The sequence below is a fragment of the Hyaena hyaena genome, unplaced genomic scaffold, assembly GCF_003009895.1.
Source record: "Hyaena hyaena isolate Hyena2069 unplaced genomic scaffold, ASM300989v1 scaffold_224, whole genome shotgun sequence".
NCBI lineage: Eukaryota > Metazoa > Chordata > Mammalia > Carnivora > Hyaenidae > Hyaena > Hyaena hyaena.
This window is the reverse complement of record NW_024080854.1, coordinates 1,989,641-2,007,841: the sequence shown is the minus strand read 5'-3', so window position 1 is coordinate 2,007,841 and position 18,201 is coordinate 1,989,641. Positions and strand designations below refer to the sequence as shown.

At 37.6% G+C, this 18,201-nt stretch overlaps 1 protein-coding gene across 4 annotated transcripts in view; it reads right to left on the bottom strand.

Moving 5' to 3' along the window:
* Positions 1-18,201, bottom strand: part of LOC120239070 (WD repeat containing planar cell polarity effector) — a 415,126-nt gene that overhangs the window by 191,946 nt on the left and 204,979 nt on the right. The gene's annotated exons all lie outside the window — the stretch shown is intronic.

Genomic DNA, 18,201 nt, shown 5'->3' with positions numbered 1-18,201 from the left:
GCAATATAAATGGTTTCTAAATATTTTAAAATATTTTCTAAGTATGTTTTTTTAAATGTTTATTTTTGAGAGAGAGAGAGCACAAGTGGGGTAGGGGCAGAGAGAGAAGGAGACACAGAATTTGAAGTACGCTCCAGGCACTGGGCTGTCAGCACGGAGCCTGACATGAGACTTGAACCTATGAACTCTAAGATCATGACCTAAGCTGAAGTCGGACACTTAACTGACTGAGCCACCCAGGCACCCCTGTTATTTCTTTTTTGGTTAAAGTTTAATTTTAGGCCAAGAGATATGAAAACTACAGTTTAAATTAATTACCTTTACAGGAAAGTTGAAGATCTTGAGAGAAAAGTATGTCATGATCATATACCTTGCACATAGTTTTAAAAGGCCTTTTTTTCCCTTTGGTTTGAATGGTGAAATTTACATAGATATAATTAATAGATATAACTGTGAGATTTTCTGACTCCAGAAATAAGTGGGTAAATAACCAAGTTGTACTCTGTTCTCTATTTTAAAATATGACAGTATAAAATATAAATATTTCAATTGCAATATATCAAAAATATGGAATATTAACAGATTACATAAATTTTATTAGTCAAATAGCTAAACTAATTAAAGTCCAAATGAAAAATTAATGACTCTTATCCCCAGTCTCCTCCTTCACCCTTCTTACTAACCTCTCTAGTATTTACCTGAATCCCTATAACTATGGAAGATCAGAAGGTAGTTATGTTTATTTTGTTCAAGGCAGTTTACTGATTCATTATATATTCAGTGGAGGTGGGATGTAATGAGAAAGAGGACAGAAGACTGTATCAAGTTGTACAACTTGTTCATACACTCACTGCTATTTTACATTTGATCCCACTATACTAAAACTTTCCTGGCAATAGTAATCTTTCATCTTCTAATGATCAAATGTAGGATAAGTCCTCATCTTGTGTGCCCTTTCAGCTATATCTGACCTTACAGATTTCCCCTCCTTGAACCCCCCTTTTTCCTTGCATTTCGAGATGTCATTATTTGTTTTCCCATTTCTGACATTTCATCTTCTTAGCTTCCTTTCCTAGTTTGTACTATGCCTACTCCATCAAGGTGGTGTTCTATGGTCCTCTTTTACTTATGCTCACTACTCTAGTCTCTCCAATAACCTTATGCACTCTCATGGGACTGATAATTATATCAATAACTCACAAATCTCTGGGATTCCTTTCCTGAGCTCCAAACACTTATTACCAGGTATCTTGTTTGTTTGTTTGTTTTTACAAATAGTTTATTGTCAGGTTGGTTTCCATGTAACACCCAGTGCTCATCCCCACAAGTGCCCTCCTCTATGCCCATCTCCCCCCTCCCCCCCACACCCATCAGTCCTCAGTTTGTTCTCAGCATTCAAGAGTCTCTCATGGTTTGCCTCTCTCCCTTTCCCCCACCATTTCCCCCCTTCTTCTCCGCCACGGTCCTCTGTTAAGTTCCTCCTAATCCTCCTATACGTGCAAACATATGATATTTGTCCTTCTCTGCCTGACTTATTTTGCTCAGCATAACACCCTCAAGGTCCATCCATGTTGCTACACGTGGCCAGATTTCATTCTTTCTCATTGCCATTAGTATTCCATGGTATAGATAAACCACATCTTCTTGATCCACTCATCTGTTGATGGACACTTAGGCTCTTTCCATGTTTTGGCTATTGTGGAGAGTGCTGCTATGAACATTGGGGTACATGTGCTCCTATGCATCAGCATTTCTATATCCCTTGGGTAAATTCCTAGCAGTGCTATTGCTGGGTCATAGGGGAGTTCTATTGTTAATTTTTTGAGGAACCTCCACACTGTTTTCCAGAGGGGCTGTACCAGTTTACATTCCCACCAACAGTGTAGGAGGGTGCCCGTTTCTCCACATCCTCGCCAGCATCTAGAGTTCTCTGATTTGCTCATTTTAGCCACTCTGACTGGCGTGAGGTATTACCAGGTACTTTGAATTTAAAGTGTCTGACATGTCCATTGATACATCAATTTGGCAACCATATGTATGATAAATTAAAATTAGAGAAAGCGAAATTAAGAAGGATAAGATAGGATATATTCTTCTTTCTAGGTGAGAGGTAATGACAGACACTATGATAAAATGAAAGAATTAGCACTGGCATCTGGCAGATGGATCAACCAGAAATACCAAATGTAATTCCTAACTAGACCGCTTATAAAATATAAAGTATATTATAGAATTCTAAAAAAAGATAATCTCTCTAAGAGTACCATAGTCTCAATCAAAAAATAACCAACCAAATGAAATCCCCTCTTTAAAACTAAAGATCCTAAGAAGAGAACAAATACTGGGGAGAGGCAGAGGCAGAACTACTCTACCAGCCATCATACATAAGAGACTGAGCCCTGAACAAGTGTTAAGGTAAAGGTAGCTAAGGTCAAGACTTCAGATTCAGCCAAGGGCTAAAATGTTCCCAAGATAACTTTGGCATAAAGAATTTAAAAAAAAAATCATGTCTTGATTAAAGCTTTTTCTTTAAGTAGGGTCTACACCCACTGTGGAGCATTAAGGCACAAACCCAAAACTGAGAGTCACATGCTCTATTGACTGAGCCAGACAGTCAATGGATTAAATAATTTTTGATAGAAAGACCCAGGACTATCATATATTAAACAACTATGAGTTCACGATCAAAATTCACCAAATGCACAAGAAAACAAGCTACTATGATGGAAATTAATTTCACAGATTATTTTTTCTTATGGTATGCTATACATACTTCCTTTACTCTTTTTCATTCCTTTTTTCTTTGTTCTCCTTTGCATGACTTCAAAAGACTTGTCTTCTACCTCAAAGATTCTTTCACTGTCTTGATCCCATCTGCTATTGTTGCTCTTTACTACATTTTTTATTTCATCTATTGTATTCTTCACCTCCAGAATCTGGTTCTTTTTTTATTTTTAAATGAGTTCTATCTCTGTAAAGTTCTCATTTTCTGCATTATTTTCCTTATCTTATTTTCTTTGTTTTCTTATAGCTCATTGAGTTTCCTTTAAAAAAAACCATTTTTTTTTTATTATTGGGTATATCATAGATCCCCATTTCTTTGGGGATATTTGTTTTAAAAATTATTGTGTTCCTCTGGTGGTGCCATGTTTCCTTATATTTCATGCTTCTTCAAGTCTTACGTTGCTGTTTTCTCATTTAATGAAGTAGTCACCTCATCCAGTCTTACCAACAAGTTTCAGGAATGAAACACCATTTGTTAGTTCTGTAGGGATTCTGAGTCCTTCTGAGGTTTTTCTATGGATACACCTGCTTCACACTTCTTGTTCTCTCTTGTGGAGTAATTCTGAAGATTGTATGCCTTCTCTCTATTCTGTAACCCTAGGCCAGATGCTGAGAGACTCCACTTTGCTTTCCTAGGGCAGTCCTTATGCTCAAGTTTGTATGCTTTCTCTTAATCCTACATACAGGCTGTGTGTGATTGCAAAGGCTCCTCCTGCCACCCAGGAGTCATGCACAGGATGCTGGCCATGGGGTGTGGGGGCACACAAGGAGCATTGGGGGTACCTGTTGCCAGTTGTGGAGATCCACAGACAAGGTGTCCTCATCAGTTTGTGGGTAGGCTTCTTGATAATAGTCCGTCAGTCTGGTCAGTTAGTCAGTAGTATCTATGACCCTTTGATGCCTTCTGAGAGGAGTGACTGCTGTTTTTCCAGCTGTTCCCCACCCCCTAGATATGCAACATACTTGAGTATTCTAGATGGGATGAGAAAGAACTAAGTTTCTGGCAGCATCCTGCACACCTTGGGAAGCCAGGCACTTACTCAACGTGCTCACTTTTAGCCATGGGAGAAATCATGTGCCAAGAAGTGCAACTGCTCCTCTTACCCTATTCAATGGATCCAATCTCAGATTGTTTCCCCCTCTTTGCTCCAGTGGTGTGCTGAAACAACTCTGCTGGACTCTCAGAATTCTACAAAGGCACTCTTATTCATGGGTGATTGTCTAAATTGGTGTGCTGGGGAGTAAGAGGGTAGAAAACTTATTCTGTCATGTTGACGGTGTCACTCTCACTCTACAAGTTGTATAATTTCACCTTTTACATTCAGGGCTGTAATCCATTTCAGGTATATTTGTGTTGGCAAGAGGTAGAGGACAAGACTCATTTTTTCTCCTATGTGGATCTCCAGTTTATGTCGCATCATGTTTGGAAAAGACCATCTACACTGCATAGAACTACTTTATAAATTTATTGGAAAAAAAAAAAAACACTTGTAGTAAGTTTTGAAATCAGGAAGTGTGTGTTCCCTACCATTGTTCTTTTTCAAGATTGTTCGCGCCCCTTTGCAATTTCACATAAATTTGTTAACTGGCTCTTTCTATTTCTGCAAAAAAAAAAAACCATTGGAATTTATAATTTGTGGATTACTTTGGGTAAGTACTGCCATCTCACGAGTAAGTCTTCTAATCCACATACATGGGATATCCACATTTATTTAAGTCTCCTTTAATTTCTTTTAGCAATATTTTTATATTTTTCATTTATAAAACTTTGCCAGGGGTAGTATTATAATAAATATAATTAATATAATTTTTCTATATATATTGAAATATTATTAGCATACAGTGTGAGATTAGTTTCAAGTTTACAATATGATTCCACAATTCCATACATTACTCAGTGCTCATCATGAAGAGTATACTCTCAATCCCCTTTATTTCACCCATCCTCACACCCTCCTGCAACCATCAGCATTTTCTCTGTACTTTTTGTCTTTTTTTCCTTTGTTCATTTGTCTTGTTTCTTAAATTCCACATATGAGTGAAATCATATGGCATTTGTCTTTCTGTGACTGATTTATTTCACTTAGCATTATACCCTCCAGGTATATCTATGTTGTCATAAATGGCAAGATCATATTCTTTTTTTTATCAGAGTAATATTCCATGACATATTTAACATAAATATCACATCTTCTTTATCCATTCATCTATTGATGGAAACTTGGTTTGCTTCCATATCTTGACCATATTGCAATAAACATAGGGGTGCATACATCTTTTTAAATTAATGTTTTATTTTCTTTGGGTAAATATTCAGTGGTGGAATTACTGTATCATATGGTAATTCTATTTTTAAGTTTATGAGAAACCCAGCCCACAGGGTTCCTTTTTTTCCACATCCTCACCAGCATTTATTACTCCTTGTCATTTTAATTCTAGCCATTCAGTCAGGTTTAAGGCAATACCTCACTATAGGCTTAATTTGCAATTCTCTGACAATCAGTGGTGTTGAGTATCTTTCATACCTGTTAGCCATCTGTATGCTGTCTTTGGAAAAACATCTATTCAATTCCTCTGACCATTTTTTTCAGATTATTTGGGGGGATTTCTGGTGTTGAGTCGCATATGTTCCTTATATATTCTGGACATTAACCCCTTATCAGATATACCATTTGCAAATATTTTCTCTCATTCACTAGGTGGCCCTTTTGTTCTGTTGATGCTTTCCTTCACTGTGCAAAAGCTTTTTATTTTGGTGTAGCCCCAATAGTTTAATTTGCTTTTGTTTCCCTGGTCTGAGGAGACATATGTACAAAAATGTTTCTATGGCCAGTGTTTAAAAAAATTACTGTCTATTTTTACTTCTAGGAGTTTTATGGTTTCAGGTCAGGTCTAACATTTACGTCTTTATAATCCACTTTGAGTTTATTTTTGTGTATGGTGTAACAAAGTGGTCTAGTTTCCCTAGCACCATTTTTTGAAGGAACAGTCTTTTCCTTATTGTATATTCTTGTCTCCTCTGTTGCAGATTAACTGACCATGTAAGCATGAGTTTATTTCTGGGCTGTCTATTCTGTTCCATGGATCTATATGCCTATTTTTGTGCCAATATCATATTCGTTTGATTACTACCGCTTACTGTAATAATCAATTGATTACTTTTTTTGACCTCCGTGGTTTTTAATGAGAAATAAGCTGTTAATCTTACTTTGGATCCTGTCTATAAGAGAAATTGCTTTCTGCTTTCCCCTTTCAAGATTCTCGGTTTTTGAATTTTGATTGAAATGTGTTCTTGTTTTTATTTTTTTATTTATTTCTGAGAGAGAGAGAGAGAGAGACAGCATGAGCAAGGGAGGGTCAGAGAGAGAGGGAGACACAGAACCAGAAACTGTCTCCAGGCTCTGAGCCAGCTGTCAGCACAGAGCCTGACGTGGGACTCGAACCCACAAACCTTGATATCATGACCTGAGCCGAAGTCGGATGCTTAACCAACTGAGCCACCCAGGCGCCCCAATTGAAATGTGTTTTGATGTGGATCTTGCTGAGTTGATTCTACTTGAATTTCATCTTGTTTCTTGGAAATGCAGATTCATGCCATTAGTTCAAAATTTTCTTCTAAGAGTCCCATAATGCATATGCACAATGGCATCTCACAGGTCGCTCAAATTGTTTATTTTTCTTCATTCTATTTTTATATCTTCTCCTCTAATTTGATAATTTAAATTGTCCTATTTTAATATTCAGTGATTCTTTTTTTTATTTTATATTTTTTTTACAAATAGTTTATTGCCAAATTAGTTTCCACATAACACTCAGTGCTCATCCCCACAAGTGTCCTCCTCCATGCCCATCCCTCCTCCCCCCCACATCCATCAGTCCTCAGTTTTTGTCAGCATTCAAGAGTCTCTCATGGTTTGCCTCTCTCCCTTTCCCCCACCATTTCCCCCCTTCTTCTCCCCCTTGTTCCTCCGTCAAGTTCCTCCTAATCCTCCTATACGTGCAACCATATGATTCTTTCTTCTGCCTGCTCAAATCTGTCGAACCAATCTAGTGAATTTCTCATTTCAACTATTATACTCTATAGCTCAAGATTTTCTACTGGATTCCTTTTTATAATTTCAATCTCTTTATTATATTCTCTATCTCGTAAGACATTATCCTTCTTGTTTCTTTTAGTTCATCATCTATGGTTTCCTTTAGCTCTCTGAGCTTATTTAAGATAGTTAATATAAAGTCTTTGTCTAGTCAGTCCAATGCCTAGGTTTCTCCTGCGATGCTGTCAACTTTTATTTTCCCTGTGAATGGGCCATAGTTGCTTGCTTCTTTGTTTGCCTTTGAAAAAATTTTATTTGAAATTAGACACTTTGAGTATCATAATGTAATAACTCTGAAAATCAGATTCTTTCCCTTTCCAGGTTTTACTATACTGTTGAGGGCACTAATCCATTTGTTTACTGACATTCCCAAACTATTTCTGCAAAGCCTATATTCCTTGTCATGTGTGATCACCGATATCTCTATTCCTTTATCTCAGCAATCAGCCAGATATTTTTAAAATCCTGACAGATGACCTGATGGATCTTTTTTTTAAATCATGATATAACAAACAACTCTCCCGATCTTTGTAGATTGGCTCAGAGTTAGGATACTCCTTTACTGCTTAGCCAAGTTACCTACAGACAATTCTGTCTTAGCCTTCCCTTCTTGCTTATACAGAGCTGAAGTCTTCCAGAGGTTTCTAACTGGGGTTCTCTCAGGTCTTTCTGAGCATGCATGCACCCAGCTTTGGGCATTTGTGTTGCACCTGTGATGCCCTGGTATATGTAGGAGCCCTTCAAGGAACTTACTCCAAAATATCTTCTTAGCCTTCTCCTTCCCAGGCCTCTTGGTCCATCTGCTGCTCTTCCCAGTCTCCATCTCTTGCCTGAGTCAGCTATGAATATCATATGTCTTTAAGTGCTTTTGACATAGGCAAATACTTTTGCCAGAGATGCTGTCATGGCCTGACAGAGGCAAAGTAAAACCAAGCCTCTGCACTGGTCACTCTGGAAACCACACACTGGTCAAAATGCAAAATGCACAACCACAGTTTTTGTGAAAAAGGTCCATCGTGGCCCTCTGCAACCACTAGGTAATACTAGAGATGCCAACCACTGTCCTCATGGCCACTGTCTTACAGAGAAATGCAGAATGGTAGACAGGTAAACAAAAATGCAGTAATTCTTTTTTACCAATATTTAGCATTCTCTGTCTTTATTAGGCACTCTCTGGATTAAGTTTTAAAAATTTGATTATAGAGTTAAAGTTACTTTTCTCAGTTTTGTTGCTTAATGATTGTTTCAGTGGAAGGACTGATTCTTGTAGCTGCCTACTCTCTGTTTTCTGCTCTCTGGCATTCATGAGACTCTCTCTCTCAGATCTCCTAGCAGAGGGTACAACTGACTAACAGCCCCAGCTACTGCATTTTGAAATCTATTGTTGTGTTTTCCTGTTAAGGCCAAACTTCCCACAAGCTGCTCCTGGGCAGTGGCTGAGGGTAGTGGAGATAGTAAGGCAGTCCTGTTCCTGGGTGATATGGGATTCTTCAGATGGGCAACAGTGGCTTGATGACTTCTGATAGCCTTAGAACTTTCCTTAGAACTGCTTAGTAGTATGCTTTGGTGGGTGGCGGAGGCTGTGGATGGGCAATACTTACTAAGTAGACAGTGAAACAGGCGGATTACTACTAAGTTGTATTTACGCCATGAGGAAGCATAATGAGAGACTGCATGCTCTTTTCTTTCTTTCATTTCTTTTGTCCTGAGTGTTCTTTTCAGTTAATAGCCAGAGAGCCACTTTGGTAGCTTACAGAGGTCCTTATCTTCTGCATTTGAAAAGCGGATATGGTTAACATGGGGGAGATTTAATTGTTAAGAGTCACAGAGTTCTAGAGACATTTGGATGATCCACCAAGGCAAGTTTACTTTACTAGTCAATGCCCTGTTAAAAAACACCTGGGATCCTGATATCTGGGATGGGTACATCTTCTAGCTCTTCCATTGTGCTAGAAGATTCTGTAGAGACCTCTCCTCTCAAACCAACAAATATTTCCTCCCCTCAGGAAATGTCTGTACTGCTCTGCTGGCTGCCAGGCTGATAACTGGGGTTAAATCTCAGCACAATCCAGCCAGTAAGAAAAGGGGAGTTGGAATGGAAGACAGGATAAATAAGAATTCACTAATGTGAAAAGCACTCTTTCAGGATACAGAATTTAACATTCTATCAAGGATTCCATGGAGTGGGATAAATTCTGCTGGAATGGCTCTTAACAGCCTGGGTGGGAAAAAAAACAATGGCCAATACTCAATGAAGTGGAAATGCCCGGCAATGCCAAATAGTGCAAAAAGAGATAAAGTAGACAGTGGATGAGAAAGAGGATGAATACTGTTTGCAGCCATAATATGAAACTCAGTGACAATGGATATAGTTTTATCTTACCAACTTCCCTGTTTGTCTTCAGTCAGTTTCCATGGAGAAGCTGCTCTCTGACTCTATGTGGAAAAATAGATCTGTACAGCGGTATTCATGAGAATGCAGATCTGAGCCCTCTGACTTCAGGGAACAAAACAGACCAACAGCTTCAACTACTGTGATCTGAAATCTATCACTGCATCTACACTGAGGCTACATTCCCCAGAAGCTAGACCCAGCCAATGAATGATGAAGCAGGGATTCTCAGGCAGGTCCATTCCTGAGAGACATGGACCTGTCCTGTCATTGTCCTTTGTCCGGCTTTGTGGAGTCTCACTCTATGCCTGCACAGCTTAGGGTTCACCTAAGTTGACCCTTATGCAGATTTCTGGAGCTCTTTCTCTACACAGCACCTGCCTCTCCAGTACACAAACCCACAAATTCCAGTTATCTCATCTTCCCTGAACTCTGACCAACTCAACCAACTGCTTGCCATGTTCTACCTGGGTTCCCCCTCCTTGCTCTCTGATGTAGAAAGTAGCCCCGTCGGAAACCCTAGAGATCCTAAGATTGACTTCATTTGTTTTTCACTCTCAGGGATCAGAGTCCTGCACTGTTAATCACTTAACCTCTAAAAACAAATTTGATGTCTAGTTTAATAAATGTCTCTGGTGACAGGTCAGTCTATTACCAGTTTTCATCACAGCTGACAGCAGAAGGTCGCAGAAATAGTATCTTCAGTATAAATATTATAACCCCACCAACAACACCCATGATAACAATAGCAAAATATCATTTATTGAGATCTCTCTACTAATTACTATTTTAAATACTTTCTGTGAAGTAACTCATATAATCTTCACAACAACCCTATCAGTTTGGTACTATTACTATCTTCCATCTAACAATGAGAAAACTCAAGCACAGAGAAGTAAAAGTTGCCATATAAAATACAGAATGTCTGGGGCACCTGGCTAGCTCAGCTGGTAAAGCATGTGACTCAATCTCAGGGTCATCCGTTCAAACCCCACATTGGGCATGAAGCCTACTTAAGAAAAAAAAAAAAAGAATAAAAAGGGAAAAAATAATAGAACACTCAGTTAAATGTGAATTTCAGATAATGAAATACTTTAGTGTTAAGTATATCCCATAAAATATCAGAGACATACTTATATTAGACAATTCTTTTATTATCTGAAATTCACATTTAACTGGGCATTCTTTATTTTTATTTGCTAAATAAATCTGGTAACTTTAAACTTGCTCAAGGTCCTATAGCTACTTGTATAGCAATAGCAATCTGGCTCTAAAACTTCCACCCTCTACTATAGTACTGCTCTAATACACTAGGAAAGAATGAACTGTGTGCTATATAGGCTTACAGGTTCTTCTTTAGTTAAGGTCTCTGAATTCAAGATTAGATATGCTATGTCGCATTCATTAAAGAGGAATGACCAAATGGCTTCCACATTTGGCTCTATAAAGAGATAAACGAGCTCCCTTTTTGGCTTCTATAGCATATTAGGGACCCAAAATTCCATCATTCTGAACCCTACAAACTTTTAATCTAATATCATTCAAAAGTTATCATCAGCTATATTGTCACCTATAAGTACATTTGCTTTCACAGGGTGCTTATGAAATACCTCCAATGCCCAAGTTCCTGTGTTAACTCAAAGGGTTAGAAAAACGAATGACATTAGTTCCTGACCATAAATAACTCACAGTCTAGTAAGAGAAATAGCCATAAACACAATGATAGTAGCTATCACACCTATTAAGTACTTACTTAATACATGCTAGTCAATTCATATTTATTATTTATAATCCTGACAAAGATGTTTAAGGTTAGTAAACTCCTCATTTGTAAAACAGAAATAAGAGTTTATGCATCTAGTAAATTATTAAGCTGGGATTCAGATTTAGTTCTGTTGGACTCTAGTGCTTGTGCTTTTCAAAACCAATTGAGTGTGGCCTCCACAACCGACTAAAGCCTCAGTCTGTAAGTGCTATACCAGAGTTGTTAATTAAGACTTAAAGAAGCATTCCTACCTAGTGCATTCTCCTCCATACTTCATGGAGGGCTGTTTATAACCGCTGTTGAGACTCTTGAGATGGTGTGTAGCAAACAGCCAAATTGTTGGTGTTATCATATTTGTTAAAGATATTATATCTGAGACCTTCTTCTGTCAACTATGATGAGGAAGCTGGGAGTAGATGGTAGAAGTCATTCATTGCTCTCATATAGATATTGATGATAATGTGTTGCAGTGTGACTACTGACATTATGAAATGTAAAAAAAATACTAGGTTTAAGAATGTTTCTATGCTAGTAAATCAATCTAAAATAAAACACAAACCTCCAAATCAGTGGCATCAAATATATTTTAAAAATAAGAGTATCTGAAAGATAGGGCCTGATAAAGGAGAGTAACAGTACTGCTTAACCAAGGATATTCCTCTAGAGAGAACTGTTCAGTCAAGATTTCTGAGAACAAATATGTCAACATATTCTGGTACTAAGAACATTAAGACTTTACATAAGAGCTGAGTTTATGAAATGCCAGTTAAATAGTGGCCCTGTAAGACATGCTGAGAGAGGGAAATATATCTGAAGAGCTGGTTACGTGTCTGACTCTTGATTTCAGCTTAGGTCATGATCTCACAGTTTGTGAGTTTGAGCCTCTCATGGGGCTTGGTGTCGACAGCATGGAGCCTGGTTGGGATTTTCTTTCTCCCCCCTGTCTCTCTGCCCCATCCCATGCACAAATAAATAAATAAACTTTAAAAAGTATTGAGAAATGTTTCTCAGAGTCACTTCATGGAAACTTCAACTGGATTTGCCTCCAGTTTCTCCTGCTGCATAATTAGTCTGTATGCATGTATGTTGAGTATAGGAATGAAAATTTGTGATGAATAAATCTGTTTAAAATTTATATGCATTGGTTGGTTGCGCATGTTCAATTTTATTTTATCTGTGAAGTATGGACAGAAGTAGCAATCTAGCTCAAAGTTCCTGATTTATTATAGAACCATGGACTTGTTAGAAGCCTCTTGTGCTTAACTAAATCATAACTGATAGCTTTTGTGTAGGGTATAAATTTCAAAGGAAATATTACATATCTCAGTTTAAATGTATTTACTACTTTTAAGTATTAAGTACTAAAATTTTCCTATAAGAGTTTTGTTAGTTACCTGAAAGCTACCTAAAATGTCCCTCTATCTTGTATTGTGTCAAATAAACCATGAGTATTTTCTAGTCCTGCCTCTCTATAATTTTCAAAGATAAACTATTTCTAATTTACTATTACAGTATTAAATAAGCTATGCAGCAAATGAAAGTATTATTACTACTTTTCATTAGTCAATACTTAATGGTAGTTAGAAGCCTCTGGGGAAAAAAAACTCAAAGTTGGTTTCTTTCCTTTTATCCTCTATATAAAAGGTACAAAAACCTACATTAAATGACACATTTGAAGTCATTTGGCTTAGGAATAAACAGTCTTATTTTCATCCTTTGAAGGAAAAAACGCAAGAGGGAGGCTAATAAAAACTGTGACCAACTAGACCACCCAAGTGCCCTGTGGCTGCTCTCACAGTGGTACTCCCCTCTTCGTAAAAGCAGCGCCATTTGAATTGTAGGCTTTCCCAGACCACACTCAGAGGATAGGCTACTCTTTTCCAGCCAATCTTTTCCAAAAGGCCCAAATGGGAGAATGTGAGTGATAGAGCATTCCCTCCCCTTAACACCGTGTGCATCTCTTACACACAATTTCTATAACAGATGTCTCTGAGCCATCTTCCTGTCAGTCCCTCGTTGGTGCAGGTTAAGGCTTACAGTGTGAGTAGCTCAGTGCTACGGTTTAGCTGCTCTGAGATCTAATCATCTCTCTCTCTCTGCAGAGCATAGTGTATAGAGCATGTCAAAGAGCAGCGATTATGTTGCAATGGGTACAGTTCCACCTGCCTTCTTGCTCTGTTTTGGCTCTAAATTGGACACTTGCTTTTAGTACAGATTTATTTAAGTCTTTGGAAATCTCATGGCAATTCACAGGCATTTGGGGGGCACAGTAAGGCAAATTATAACCACTCATGAGGCTCTCATTACTGACACAAATGCAAGTGGCCAATTTGTATACCTTTTTAGACCTTTTCTCCCTCACTTGCTCTTTAGCCTGAAACTTCGTTAAGTAATAAATTATGTTTTGAAAAAATAAAAAAATGCTAAATATCTTTATTTAGTTTAAAGAGATGCTGGAACAATATTAAATATTTAATTAACACTTTTTTGTGCTTCCTGTTTATCTTAAAGATGCCAACAATATAATCTCTTCTCCCAACCAATTTTATGGGATGACAAGAAAATAGGTTATATGGCAATAAATATACTTCAGAAATTAATATGAATCCATTTTCATTGTTTAGTGCTGACACCTTGTAACAGTTTTATAACTTAATAGTATAACAGTATACAAACTGAGCAGATGTTTAATTATATCACTGGATAAATAAATTAAGGGAATCACAGAAAACTATATTCTAAACTAGAGAAGCTGGAAGCTTGAATACTATTCAATGTTCTGATTTAATCTGTGCTCAAAAGCCAAGAAGAGGAACCTGGAACCAGTGTCTCCTATAGTTGAGCACATGACCTCTACTTTGGTCTAAGTACTTGTGTCGCCCCCAAATTTCTACATTGAAAACCTAATTCCCAACACAGTGATCTGGACCATGAGGTGGGGCCTTTGGAAGGTGTTTAGGTCATGAGAGCAGAACCCTTATGAATGAGATTAATGCCCTTAAAAAAGAGGCCTGAGAGAGCTCTCTTGCCCCTTCTACCTTGTAAGGAGACAGTGAGAAGGCAGTGACTATGAAACTAGGAAGACGGCCCTCACCCGAAAGTGATCATGCTGGTACCTTGATCTTGGACTCCCCACCTCCACAACTATGAAAAATAAATTTTTATTGTTTATAAGCCATCCAGTCTGTGGTATTTTGTTACAGCAGCCCGAAAGGCCTAAGACAACCTCTGTGTGCCAGACCTTTTCCCTGGCCTCCAGTGAAGCCAGGGACACATTTATAGGGATGACACATTCTCCAAGCTTGAGTGTGTTGACTCCATGCCTTGGAAGCTTGTGTTCATTCCTTACAAATAAGGTGAACTGGACATGAATTTACTGACTCCTGCAATATCCTAGTTAGTATCTAATGGTGGTTACATTAATGAAAAACTAGTAACGAACTAGCTCCTTTTAATGAGAATTAGTAAAATACTACTCTTTCTCAAAAACATGGTTATATTTGCATTCATTAACATTTCAGTTCTGTTCCTATTTCCCAAAGTTGTTTAAAATAAGCAGTTACAATTCTTATTTGTGGAAAAACTCGCAGATGTAAAAGTGTTTGCTAGTAATTGTTTTCCTGGGTACAGCACTCCCAAGAGTTAGCAGAGGCAGGTGATTTGATTTCCATCATACAGATAAAAAGCTTATCAAAAAACTGAGGACTGATGGATGTGGGGGGGGGGGGGGGCTGGGCATGAAGGAGGGCACTTTGGGGATGAGCACTGAGTGTTATGTAGAAACTAATTTGACAATAAACTATTTGAAAAAAAAAAAAAAAAAAAAAAAAAAATAAAATGAGGTATAAAAAGCCACAAAGGAAAAAAAAAAAATCTCTTGGTCTTTGGTTAAACTGGGATAAAAAAATCATAACCCTTGATTCCAGTTCTCTTTTAATTCTAACACAATTAACTTAGATGTAAATAAAGGAAGTTAAATTCTTCTCCATTTTGCTGGTTAAAACTCATTACACTCATTCCCCACACTTCTGTAGGGTCTACTTCAGTCCTTACTTCTCTTTAGCCCTGCCAATACTTTCTAGCCACCACCCGCCAAAAGCCCTTGTTGCTAGGATGTACTTAGCTTTGATGGATTTCATCTTCCTCCTTCCTCTCTTACTTACCCCCTTTCTTCATTCTTTCTATCCCTATCTCTTCCTTCTTCCACTATATTCTCTCTGTATTTCCTCTCCCTTCCCCTTTCCACTTTCTTTTTCTTTCCCTTTATTTCTCTCCTTCTCCTTCCTTTTTATATTTGTATCTCAATACCATCCGTCTAATGTTTGAATCTTAGCATAATCCAACCGCATCCTGTTCTGCATCTACATTTAAACAGCCATGATGTCATTAGTCTTGCAATATTTCCCTCATGCTTACAAAATACAAACTTGCATTTCCAAAGAATACCCATAAACATTAAAAAATACATTTTCAAAAAGTCCAATTAGAAAATAGACAAAGGTCATGAAGAGATACTTCACCAGAGCATATACAGATGGAAAATTAACACAGGAAAAGATCCTCCACATCATTAGCCATCAGGAAAATGCAAATGAAAACAATGAAATATCACTGCACATCCATTATAACAGCTAAAATGAAAAACAGTGACAGTATTGTCAAGGATGAGGAGAACCTAGATATTTCATATATCGCTGATAGAAATGCAAAATGATATAGCCATTCTGAAAACAGTATGGTAGCCTTCTACAGAACAGAACACACCCAACCTTGCATATGATCTTGCAAGCATACTCCTGGGCATGTAGCACAGAGGAGTGGAAATTAACATCTACACAAAAACCTGTATGTGAATGTTCATAGAAACTTTATTTGTAATGGCCCCAACCTGGAAATAAGTGAAATGCCCCTTGATAAGTAAATTCCATGATTTTTCAAATTATACTTAACAGAATAACATTTCTTAGGAGAGTTGAGTTTAGCAGCTTAATATAGGATATATGTCAAAAAGTAGTATCCATTAAAATATTTCTAAGAAATTTTTCTTTCCACAAACAATGCAAATCAAACCAAACCTGAGCTCTGCATTAGACTAAAGGCCAAATGTTTGGTGTTACTTACGTACTGGTTTTGTTTTACGGTTAGAGTGTCAACTGTTAGAGGATATTAGTGAACATTTGTACATCTAACAAAAACGAATCAAGAAAACTACTTAAAAAGAAAAAGAAAACTACTTTTACTCCCTTACCCAAACCCTTACTTTGTTTTTATTTTCTAAATTCTTTCTATTTTTTCACGATATGAAAAATTCTGAAATTGCCACAGTACTTATGCCAAACACAGATTGTTTATTTTTGTGTTTATTCTTTGTTACAATTATGAACATAATACATAAATATTATCTCCTTTTCAAAATTCAAACAATGCAGATAAAGCAAAAATCCCCCTAGAACCACTTCCAAGTACCAAGCCCAGGTATAATTAGAAGTAAACACTTCTATTATTATGGATTGTGGCTTTTTATACTTTACTGTGACTTCCTATACACATTAAGTATCAAAATAAGTGATATAGAAACATACCATTTTAATAGGGGTTTCCCTTAGACATCTATATCCAGTGAGTAACTTTCCACTCAAGGAAAACCTTTATGTTTCACTAACCTCTTACTACTTAGCTGCTTCTCCATAGTCTGTTTATCTCTGAATACAGGCACTGGTGGAGCATTCTCAGCAAAGTGCTTCAGGCTAAAAACAGATGTTAATTAAAAATGCTGATAACCCACGGCACCTGTTGTTTCACACTTCTTTTGCTCCCGCCCCACTCTGCCAAATCCCATCCTTTGTTTCCATAATTCTCTGCAGCTTTTCTTCCATTCCAGCTGTAGGTCTTTCACTGTAGTGATCATTTAAACTTTAAAGGAAAGCCATGTTTTACTCAACAAACCTATCAGGATGACTACACACACACACACACACAGAGTCAGTTCAAGGAATCCAATGTCACAGCTCTAAGAATGAACTACATGTGATATCTCAACAATTTTAACTATGGGAACAGGGACCTAGTAAATCATTTAAGTGTATCTCTTTCTTCCAACTCTCCTGCAGGTCTCCATAGAGTGTTTTCATGGCAGGACAGACAGAGGAAAGGAAGGGAATAGATCTAGCACTGAGAGAGACAAGGTCAGAATTCACAGAGACTTCAATCACATAGTCATCTAGTCAGAGAAGTTTAAAGTTCTTGAAGAGTAACTGTATGTAAGTCACTGAAAATGGTATATATACCACTATATAAAAGTGGTAAGATGGAGAAGGACTAGAAAAGAAAATGTCACAAAGATTTGCATAGTGTACAAATATATTGCATATATTGCATAGAATATATGTGTACAAATTATACTTAGTATAAAGTAATTAAGATTTATAATGTAACATTGTGGGCAAAATAGCTAGTGAAGTAATTTGAATATCCTGAAACTGATGGTTGACCACTGATGGTAAATTATACTAAGCATATGGGGCTGCAGATAGACATCTGAGCTCCATTCTGCACTGTTGGCATAGAAGATGGCACACAGTAAATAAATATTTGTGGAGTGGATGAGCAGTTTTTTCAAAAAGTAAAGAATAATTTGGAGAAGATTTTACAGAAAGTGAAAATAAATAAGTAGTTTGGGGGTGCCTAGCTGGCTCACCAGGTTAAGCATCAGGCGTCTTGATATTGGCTCAGGTCCTGATCTCATGGCTGTGAGGCTGAGGCACATGTAGGGCTCCATACTAAGCATGGAGCATGGTTGGGATTCTCTCTCTCCCTCTCTGCTCCTCCCCCATTCACGTTCTCTCAAAATAATCAAATAAATTTAAAAAGTGGTTTGAAACTAAACCACCTGAGGGTAGTTCATACTACACCTAGCACATGTGTCACCATGTAGGGTAGAAAACTCCTCCTACTCAATTTTATATTGGGAGCACATGAGCTGCCCAAGCACCAGCCTAATCTTTCATTCTTTTGGAGACAGTACAAGTGAGGGGAAAGGGAAAAGAGAATAACATCAAGGACAAGACTGACAAAGGTTAAAGCGATCCTTGTCAGAGAGGGGATGAGTCAGCAAAGGTCCAAATTCACAGCATCTCTAGGGAAGGAAAATTCACCTTAAAATTTGG